Below are 11,172 nucleotides of genomic sequence, written 5' to 3'. Positions count from 1 at the left end.
CATCCCCTTCTGCACGATGTATGTTACAGCCATCTTGGGGAACGTCACCATCCTGTTCATCGTGAAGATGGAGTTGAGCCTCCATGAGTCCATGTACTATTTCCTCTGCATGCTGGCCATCACCGACCTGGACCTGTCCACGTCAGCCCTGCCCAAAATGCTGATCATCTTCTGTTTCAATTCCAGGGAGATCTATTTCAGTGCCTGCCTCACCCAGATGTACTTCATTCTCAGCTTCTTAGAGATAGAGTCTGGGAGCATTGTACCCATGGCTTTGGATCTCTATGTGGCCATCTGCGACCACTGAGACATTCCATCATAGTGTCATAAATTCTAGGACTGGAGAGGTCATCGAGTCCAGTCCACTGCCCGCATGGCAGGACCAAATACTGTCTAGACCATCCCTAATAGACATTTATCTAACCTACTCTTAAATATCTCCAGAGATGGAGATTCCACAACCTCCCTAGGCAATTTATTCCAGTGTTTAACGACCCTGACAGTTAGGAACTTTTTCCTAATGTCCAACCTAGACCTCCCTTGCTGCAGTTTAAGCCCATTGCTGCTTGTTCTATCCTTAGTCTCCTCTGGACATGTTGCTCTATGCCTCCATGAGCCCTGATGAGATCAAAAGTCCCATGTTTTAGTTGGCCTCACCTTGGGACAGGTAGTTGGTGTTTGTGCTAGATAAGTGAATTGTGCTTGTCTTTGTGATCAGCTGTATCATTGCTTTGCCTAGTGTTAACAATGGTGCCTCTGTAAAATGTTGCATTTTGGTTTCATAAATGCAACCTGAGTATCACAGTCCTCCTCATTTTTGCTGGCCGAACATCAGTGACCTCAGAAAAGCAAAGAGGACCTTCTGCATGAACTTATGCAGAAGTCCTTGCTGAAAATCAAAAAATTCACAAGTGACCGGGACAGTGAAAGGAGGGTACGTGTCAGGAGAGCGCAAATTGATGGCAAGAAACCATGGAGTGGCTCCTAAACATTAGTGAGGGCTGAGCAGACTCGATTCAGGTTCCTCTATCACTGTATATGGAGCAGCTCCACGCCGGCACCCCCTTGCTGTCCTTCTCCCAAAACACTTTTCCTTGTGCCCCTATGTCAGGGGTGGCAAATCTGAGCCTGAGAAGAAGCCAGAATTTACCCATGTACTTTGCCAAAGAGCCACAGTAATACGTCAGCAGCTCCCAGTGCCTCCTGCCCACTGGCAGCCCCACCGATCGGCTCCTCCCGCTCCCTCCCCGCACTGCCCGATCAGCTGTTTCGTGGCATGCAGGAAGCTCTGGGAGAGAGGGAGAGGAGCAAGGGCATGGCAAGCTCAGGGGAGGGGGCAGAAGGGGTGGAGTGGGGGCAGGGCCTGCAGCAGAACCAAAGGTTGAGCAGTGAGCAACCCAGGCACACTGGAAAGTTGGCTCCTGTAGCTCCAGCCCCAGAGTTGGAACGTATACAAGGAGACGCATATTAACTTCTGAAGAGCAGCAGTTCAGCCTGTATAAAGGGCAGCGCCCATTGCCCGGCACTCCAGACAGCAAGGCTGCATATGACACCTGTATATACACAAATCTGTAATCATCCAGACCCCTCCACACCACCTCCCTCCACCCTTCCCCCACACTGCACAGATGTGTCATCCCATGTGTGTCTCCAAATTTTTTTAAATATTAATAAATTTTTAAAAAGATGTGGAGAAATTGGAAAGGGTCCAAAGAAGAGCAACAAGAATGATTAAAGGTCTTGAGAACATGACCTATGAAGGAAGGCTGAAAGAATTGGGTTTGTTTAGTTTGGTAAAGAGAAGACTGAGAGGGGGCATGATAGCAGTTTTCAGGTATTTAAAAGGGTGTCATAAGGAGGAGGGAGAAAACTTGTTCACCTTAGCCTCTAAGGATAGAACCAGAAGCAATGGGTTTAAACTGCAACAAGGGAGGTCTAGGTTGGACATTAGGAAAAAGTTCCTAACTGTCAGGGTGGTTAAACACTGGAATAAATTGCCTAGGGAGGTTGTGGAATCTCCATCTCTGGAGATATTTAAGAGTAGGTTAGATAAATGTCTATCAGGGATGGTCTAGACAGTATTTGGTTCTGCCATGCGGGCAGGGGACTGGACTCGACCTCTCGAGGTCCCTTCCAGTCCTAGAATCTATGAATCTATGAAATGCATTTTTTTGTTTGAAAGCCTTCTTTATTGCATTAATTGAAAACAAGCATAGCAACAGGCACTGCTAGTGAGTGCATCATATGGAGCAATCACAGACACCTAATAGCAGTGGGACCACTGCACTCCCGCGCATGGCACCAAACATGACTGGTTTTCAGCTCCCCATGTTTGGCTTCATGAGCCACGGCATCAAGGGCTCCGTGGGGTCTCCCAGGATCACAATGGGCATTTCGACTTCCCCTACAGTGATCTTCTTCTCCGGGAGAAAAGGCTCAGCTTGCAGCTTCCTGAACAGGCCTGTGTTCCGAAAGATTTGTGTGTCGTGCATCTTTCTGGACCAGCCTGCGTTAATGTACATGAAACACCCACGTTGATCCATAAGCGCCTGGAGAAACATCGAGAAATACCCCTTCCTATTAATGTACTCAGGCTAGATGGTCTGGTGTCAGAATTGCAATATGTGTGCCATCTATCGTCTGTCCACAGTTATGGAACCCATCTGAGCAAAGCCATTCACAATGTCACACACGTTGCCCACAGTCAAGGTTTTTTTTTCTGAGCAGGATGGGATTAATGTCTCTGCAAACTTTCATCAAAATGAATCCAACAATTGACTTCTACACTCCGAATTGGATAGCTACCGATCGGTAGCTCTCTGGAGTAGCCAGCTTCCACAGTTCAATCACCATGCGCTTCTCCATCATCAAGGCAGCTCTCATTCTCATGTGCTTGCACCACAGGGTGGGGGCCAGCTCATCACAGTCCCATGCAAGTGCTTTTTTTCATACAAAAGTTCTGCAGCCACTGATCATCATCCCAGACTTGCATGGTCATATAGTCTTCATTAAATATCTGGAGGATGGTGTGGATTGCACCCTCTGCAAGTTTGCAGATGGCACTAAACTGGGAGGACTGGTAGATAAGCTGGAGGGTAGGGATAGCATACAGAGGGAGCTAGACAAATTTAGAGGATTGAGCCAAAAGTAATCTGATGAGGTTCAACAAGGAGAAGTGCAGAGTCCTGAACTTAGGATGGAAGCATCTCATGTACTGCTACAGACTAGGGACCGAATGGCTAGGCAGCAGTTCTGCAGAAAAGGACCTAGGGGTTACAGTGGATGAGAAGCTGGCTATGAGTCAACAGTGTGCTCTTGTTGCCAAGAAGGCTCATGTCATTTTAGTCTGTATAAGTAGGAACTTGCCAGCAGATGGAGGGACGTGATCATTCCCTTCTCTTTGGCATTTGTGAGGCCTCATCTGGAGTACAGTGTCCAGTTTTTGGCCCCACACTACAAGAAGGATGTGGAAAAATTGGAAAGAGTCCAGTGGAGGGCAACAAAAATGATTAGGGGTCTGGAGCACATGACTTATGAGGAGAGGCTGAGGGAACTGGGATTGTTTAGTCTCCAGAAGAGAAGAATGATGGGGGAGTTGATAGCAGCCTTCAACTACCTGAAGGGGGGTTCCAAAGAGGATGGAGCTCGGCTGTTCTCAGTGGTGGCAGATGACAGAACAAGGAGCAATGGTCTCAAGTTGCAGTGGGGGAGGTCCAGGTTGGATATCAGGAAAAACTATTTCACTAGGAGGGTGGTGAAACACTGGAATGCGTTACTTAGGGAGGTGGTGGAGTCTACTTCCTTGGAGGTTTGTAAGGCCTGGCTTGACAAAGCCCTGGCTGGGATGATTTAGCTGGGAATTGGTCCTGCTTTGAGCAGGGGGTTGGACTAGATGACCTCTTGAGGTCCCTTCCAACTCTGATATTCTATGATTCTATGATCCGTGAAGTGTTAGTGAGACCCATCAGCATATTCATCAACAGTTCAGGATCTGTTCCCGAAGACTGAAAACATGGACGGTGCGTGCAATACAAAAACTTTTGAAAGATGGCGCCAAATACGGATGGAAGGAAAAGGAGTGCTGGGATGCGAACCGATATATGACGCGGCATTGGGACAGGACCCAGGTTGTCCCGTGACCCCAAGCCCTCTTCCCACAAACCTTGGAGGCTGAAGGGGAGGGAGATGCTCTTTGAGATACCTGCACAGAGTGAACCTCTCTGAATGCCGCTGCAAGTGTCGCAAGTGTGGCCATGCCATTGCACTGGCAGCTCACAGTGTGAACACACAGCAGCCCTGTCCCTGCAGCGCTCTCTGAGGGGGGTTAACTCCCGGATCGTTACATCTGCAAGTGTGGACATAGCCTAAGTCTGTTCCGTTTTGAAAATCCTTCAATGAACTGTGTTTCACAGTATGATGATAGAGAGATGTATTGATCTCTGATCTCACAGCGACAGCCCCATATGGTCTTAGAAAGTGCTCATGTTTCCCCTCAGTCATCTTTCTCCAGATCTGCCTGCTCCTATCTATCCATCCATCCATCCCAGGCATTTACAGGGTACCAGAGCCTATGGAGAGCCAGACATTATCCCTTATTTTCTTGATAATCAACTCTATTTTACAAATATTCACAAATACGCAAAACAGCCAATTCCTCCGTTACTCAGCACAGAGACCAGGAGTTCTCCTCTCCCTTTGGGAAGGTCCCTTAATTCCTGTTTACTGCTAAAGCTGGATAATTAGCACAGAAGTGGAGACATGCTTTTCTCCAGCCTGTTTACATTCAGATGTTCTCTTCTCCTTTAGGGGTTGTGCGAACCCCACTGGGAATACAGAGAGCTATATTATAAACTGTGCACACCCCTGTGTTGGCTCTTGGTGTGGGATGCTGCTGCAGATGCTGGGGTGAGAGAGGTGTGGGACACGGCTACCTGAGGGGGATTCCCAGGGAGGACACTTCCGTCTCAGAATTTACAGGTACCCATCTCTTGCTGAGGAGCTCACCTGATCTCAAACCCTGTGTAACGTGGGTGTGGAGGGATAGAGAGTAAGTCTGTGGTCCTTTCTCCTCTGCACAGCCATGACACATCCCAGGGCTCTTGCCATAATTGATGAGTTTGCCAAAGAATCACTGGTCAAAATATCACTGATTTCTGTGCATCGCTGCTCATCCTGCCTGATGGCCTCCAGCCCCAGGATGGTGCATTTCAGTTGCACAGTGAATCCTTCAGGATGAAAGATGTTAGTAGATGTGCAATACAAGGGCAAATTCTTAGATCAAGGCCTGTACTTCACTCAGGCTCCAGTGAGGCAAAACTCCCCTTTGAGCAACAACATCAGGAGCCAGCTGTGTGCTTATAGAATATCAGGGTTAGAAAGGACCTCAGCAGATATCTAGTGCATACCCCTGCTCAAAGGAGGGGCAAACCCCCAAATGGCCCCTTCAAGACTTGAACTCACAACCCTAGGTTTAGCAGGTCAATGTTCAAACCACTGAGCTATCCCTTGCACCAGACATAGCTGTTGTCACCCTCTCCTCTTGCATTTCAGGCCTCTGTCTGTTAATGGAGCAGGGGGAAGGGCTGTTACCTGACTTTTATCTGCTGGAAAGATTAGAGATACTAGGGCTCCTCACTAGAACAATATTTCAACCTGAGTAACACATACTTTCTCCAAGCTTCATTCGAAAAGTCAGCTGAACTGTTATGCCTGAAACTTTAAAAACAATTCAGCTCGGTCCTTTTTTGTTTGTAGATCATTCAAGATCTCCTGGTTAAGTCATTGTCTCTTGCCATGCTTCCTATCTTTCCTACGCAGTGGGATAGATTGCTGCTGTGCCCTTAATAATGTCTCTGAAAAACTGCCAGCTATCTTCTATTATTTTCCCCTTAGATTTGCTTCCCATGAGATCTTACCTATCAGCTTCCTGATTTTGCTAAAATCTGCCTTTTTGAAATCCATTGTCTTTATTTTGCTGTTTTCCCTCCTACCATTGCTTACAATAATGAACTCTATCATTTCATGATCACTTTCCCCCAAACTGCCTTCCACTTTCAAATTCTCAACCAGTTCTCTACCACCTCTCGGGGATTAGCTATGCTGAGGGGAGAATCCCTTCCATCTGTGTAAGTAGTTTCTATATTGAAGCGCTATGGCAGTAATGCTGTAGCATTTTAAGTGTAAACAACCCATCAAGCAGATCTTCCAGAAAAAATCTGGATCTCCCAACATGGGGAATTGGAGAATCCAACACTTCCCTTCTCAGTGTGTCCCAATGCTTAATCACCCTCAGAGCTAAATATTTCCCCCTAATTTCTAGCTGGAATTTGACTGGCTTCAACTTCCAGCCCTTTGATCTTGCCTTTCTCTTGTAGATTACAGAGCCCATTATTACCCATGGTTCTCTCCCCATGAAACTCTCCACTTGAACATCTTTTTGAGAAGTTAAAGTGATATACACCTTCAAATCTAAGGTGTGTCTTTTTCTCAATCCGCCAATAATTTTTTTTTTCTTTTCTGTCTCCTCTCCACTTTACCCAAAGTGGCTCTTTTGTGGACCTTTTCTGCCCCCTCTTTCAACATCTTTTTTGTCAAATGTGCACCCCAGAACTGAATGCAGTTTGTTTCACCAATGCCATGTGCAGGGGTAAAATCCTTCCCCTCCTGCAACTCACCTCCCCTGTTTATCCAACCGAGGACCACATCATCCCTTTATGCTACACCGTCGCACTGGCAGCTCACGATGAGTTGGTTGTCCACAATGACCCCTAAATCCTTTCCAGTGTCCTTGCATTCCATACTACAGTGCTGTAGTCTGTGGGTCCTGCCTGCATTCCCTTTTCCGAGAGGATAATTTTGCATTTCACTGTATTAAAAGAGTTTGTTTGCGGGGGTCCCTCTTACCAATGCTCCATATCAGTTGGTATGCCTGCCCTGGGCTCCTCATTATATCCACTCTGCCAATCTTTGGGTCATCTGCAAATTTTCTCTGCAGTGATTTTCTATTTTCTTTCAGATCATTGATTAAAATATTGAATAGCATCAGGCATAGAACTTATCCCAATAGAACACCACGACAAACAGCCCCACTTACTGACGAAGGACTATTACTACAGCTTTCTGAGATCCATCAGTTAGCCAGTTTCCAGTCCATTTTACATGCTCCCTACTGATATTTTAGGGTCTTAATTTTTTAACTCAGTATTTTCCACTACTGAATCACATGCCTCTGAGAAATCAAGGTGTGCTGCATCTGCGTGGTTCCCTTGATCAACCAATGTATACCCTTTATCAACCAATGTGTACTCTCATAAAAGGATGAAATCAGGTTTATTTGACAAGGCCTCTTTTGCATAAACCTTTTTGGTGACAGGCATAACTTACCCTTCTAGACTTTTTTTGAACTAATCCCATACCAGCTTTCCCATTGTTTCTTAACCTTTTCAATTATTATATCAAAAAAACCTTTTCCTTTATTTTTTAATATGTTACATTTTACACAGGAATTGACATAAAACTTTTCTAGGATTTCTCTTCTTGTTAACATACTTAATAACCTCCCTTTTTTGATCCGTAGCCCTGCCAAACATGGAGTTTTCCCTGATGTCTTAACTTCCCTTATCAACTTTCATAACTTCGGATTTCTATTCTTGGCTATCTATTATCCATTTTTCCTATTTTTTGCATATTGCTTCCCTGCCCCAATTTCTGCCTTCATTTTGCCACAGAAATGGGTTTTTACCCAAAGTTGTTCACTTTGTTAACTATGGAATCATGATTTTTCCACTATCTAATAAACTGTTATTACCAATTTTCATTAATATTTTTCTGTTCACATTTTTTCTCACAATCAGTTTTGCTGACAATTTTCCTCAGCTTTGGGGAATTAGTCCTCTTGGAGTTCTAAGTGTCTATAGATAGTATTTGTTGGGAACTGACCATTTGAATGTAATTCAGTTTCATTTTTTATTTTCCTCTCCTATATCATATGCTCCCTTCTTTGTCTCTTGTGTAAACTAAAGAGTCCCAGACTTTTCTTTATGTTTGCATATGGCAGCCTCCCCCATTCTCAGAGCCTGTCTTGGAAATTCCTTTTATATGTGCTATATCCTTAATAGATACTCGGTGACCAAAACTGAACACATATGCTGAACTTGTTATTCTCCATCCCATATCTTAGTGATCTGAACATTGCTTTTGTTTTGTCTACTGCTGCAAATGAGCAGGTGTTTCTCTTCAGCTGCTATCAATGGCACACAGATCTTTTCCCTGAGGTATGTTCTAGTTGGGATGTTTCTCCCACCACACATCTTCCTAAAAGTTTGGTTTTTTTCCACTCTCAGATTTCAAGCAACTGGAAGAATGGGGAACTCCCTTCAATATAGACTCCCTATCCTCGCTATCATTGCATTAAGGAATAATGATGGATAACCAGTATCCACACTTGTGTCTCCTGCTGGGGCCTCTGAAGGTTCCCCCACCACAATATGTAGGAATTATTAACACAGAGAGCACCACAAAATATGGAATTGGATTTAGTAGGGTTGTTGTTCACAGTTTTTTGTCTCTGATTTATGAAAAAGAATTTTTTCAGTGTGTGAAGAGTGATCAGACTCCTTCTCCCATGAGAACAGTCTCCACTAATGCATGTAATGTCTCATTTAATATTGTGTCTCCATTCAGGCATTTCAACTGCGACCATCACCCGAGATCCTGGGAACACACAGTAAGTCAGGGGAACGTACGATACATGCAGAAGACACCATTATGCCTCAGAGTTGGACACCACCTCCCCTAATCCATGTCAGATTCTAACACAACCAACTTCAGCAACCCCTCCACCTTCATCCTACTTGGTATTCCTGGCCTAGAGGCAGCCCATATCTGGATCTCTATTCCTTTCTGTGCTATGTATGCCATAGCCGTGTTGGGGAACTTCACCATCTTGCTCATTGTGAAGATGGAGCCGAGCCTCCAGGGAGCCATGTTCTATTTCCTCTGTATGCTGGCCATCACCGACGTGGTCGTGTGCACATCCACCCTACCAAAAATGCTGAGCATCTTCTGGTTCAATTCCAGGGAGATCAGTTTCAGTGCCTGCCTCACCCAGATGTACTTTATTTATTCCTTCTCAACGATGGAGTCTGGAATCCTCGTGGCCATGGCTTTTGATCGCTACGTGGCCATCTGCAATCCTCTGAGGTATTCCGCGACCTTGACAAACTCTGTTGTGGCCAAGATAGGCCTGGCTGTGCTGCTGCGCAGTGGCATACTCACATTACCCTATCCCTTTCTGGCGAGGCGGTGGCCGTATTGTAGAACCAACATCATCCCCCACTTCTATTGTGGGCATATAGCTGTGGTGAATTTGGCCTGCGCTGACATCCGCATCAGTAGTTACTATGGCCTCTTTAATCTTTTTTGTTTGATTGGAATGGATGTGTTTTTTATCGCCGTGTCCTATACTCTGATCCTCAGGGCCATCTTCCGCCTCCCCACGAAGGATGCCCGGCTGAAAACTTTTGGGACCTGCATCTCTCATCTTTGTGCCATCTTGGTTTTGTACATCCCAGATTTCTTCTCGTCTCTCACGCAGCGATTTGGCCAGAATGTGCCACTGCATTTGCGCGTTCTCATTGGCAGTATGTACCTGCTGATGCCCCCCATGCTCCACCCCATCATCTATGGGGTGAGGACCAAACAGATCTGGGGAAGGCTGCTCCAGCTCTTTACTCATAAAGTGAACTAATTTTTTTTCTCCTTGTGCTCTGGCTCTCAGATTGAGCTCTGTGCAGATCTGGCTGGTGCATGGTGCTGGGGCCTCTTCCCTGAATCACTTACTGGACAATCACACTGAGATTAAACCCTTTCCTGTCCTTACTGTGCTGTGTCAATGTGATGCACTAGGGAGTCAGTCTATGTACACTACACTGGGTTGCCACTTTTCTAATTGCTGATAACTGGAGTACTGAAATTACAATCTTGCCCCATCTCTTCTTTCAAGCCTCGACCCTGCTGTGTGTCTTCTCCCCAAGGCCCTGCCCCTGTCACTTGCTCCTGTCTTACCCTCCCCTTGTCAGCTGTGACCCAGTAATCTCTAAAACTAATATGTTCTCACATCTTATGGCAAGTCACTTAAGGGGCCCTTGTTTGTGTTTATTCTCAATTTGTTACTAGCTCTGTGGAGATAGAGACCCCGTCAGGACTTTTGGGATCTATCTCAGCTCTGGGAGGGGAGGCAGATACATCTGGGGTCTAAATAAGAAAATCAGAACGGCCATACTGGGTAAAACCAATGGTCCATGTAGCCCATTTGCCTGTCTTCTGACAGTGCCCAGTGCCAGGTGCTTCAGAGGGGATGAACAGAACATGGCAATCACCATATGATTCCTGTGAAGCAGCTTGGCAGAAGGGAGCAGAAGCCCTGAGCCCAGGTTGCCTCCGCTTCAGCTTGCAGGAGTTCATTCCTCCAGTCCCAGAAAGAGTCGCCTGGGGAGGGGAAGAGACCAGATGACCCCGTATGGAGCAGAAGAAGAATCCCTCAGCTCAGGTTGCCCTGATCCTTAGCCGTGGTCACAGAGCGGAGGCAGGATCTGTGGAGGGAGAGGAGAGTGAAGCTCTACTCATTTTTGTCCTCTCATTATTTCATACTGCTGTAGCCAAGCATTGTCTCATTTCCCCCGTCCTTGGGTGAACCTCAGGGTTGTTGTTTTTTTTTGGTCTCCCCTTCCTCATGCTTTAGGGGCTGCTCTCTATCCTACACCTCCCTTATCCTTTCTGGAGATATATGCGGGTTGCACAGCACCATCGGTACAGCACCAGTGGTCTTCTCCCTCTTTGCTCATATCCGTGGGCCACAGGGTCATAACAGGGGCCCAGCCAGAGGATCATCATGGATCCACTGCCCCATCCCCCACTGTGCTGCAGGATGAGCTTCACCGTTTTCTGCTGGACACCTGTCATTTCAAGGATAAGGTGCAGCTCCCTCTCCAGCGTTGGGGAGACTTCCACCTTGTCCTATTAGCCACAAGGGCTGTTATGGAGGAGTGGAAGGGAACCGGGAGGCAGGATATCCTGGTCTACTGGTGGTCCTGCAACTTCTGTCACAAGCCTTTCAGGTTGCTCAGCAATTGTTGCGAGGCCGATTTGGGATCCTCCTGCCCGCAAGGATCC

The 11,172-nt window shown here is 46.3% G+C and overlaps 1 pseudogene; it reads left to right on the top strand.

The window, feature by feature from the left end:
- The first annotated feature begins 8,749 nt into the window (after window positions 1-8,749).
- On the top strand, window positions 8,750-9,748 carry LOC135972362 (olfactory receptor 52E4-like; annotated as a pseudogene).
- Window positions 9,749-11,172: the final 1,424 nt, after the last annotated feature.

Source organism: Chrysemys picta, chromosome 1, assembly GCF_011386835.1.
Source record: "Chrysemys picta bellii isolate R12L10 chromosome 1, ASM1138683v2, whole genome shotgun sequence".
In the NCBI taxonomy this organism is placed as follows: Eukaryota; Metazoa; Chordata; order Testudines; family Emydidae; genus Chrysemys; species Chrysemys picta.
This window is presented reverse-complemented; position numbering and strand designations above follow the sequence as displayed.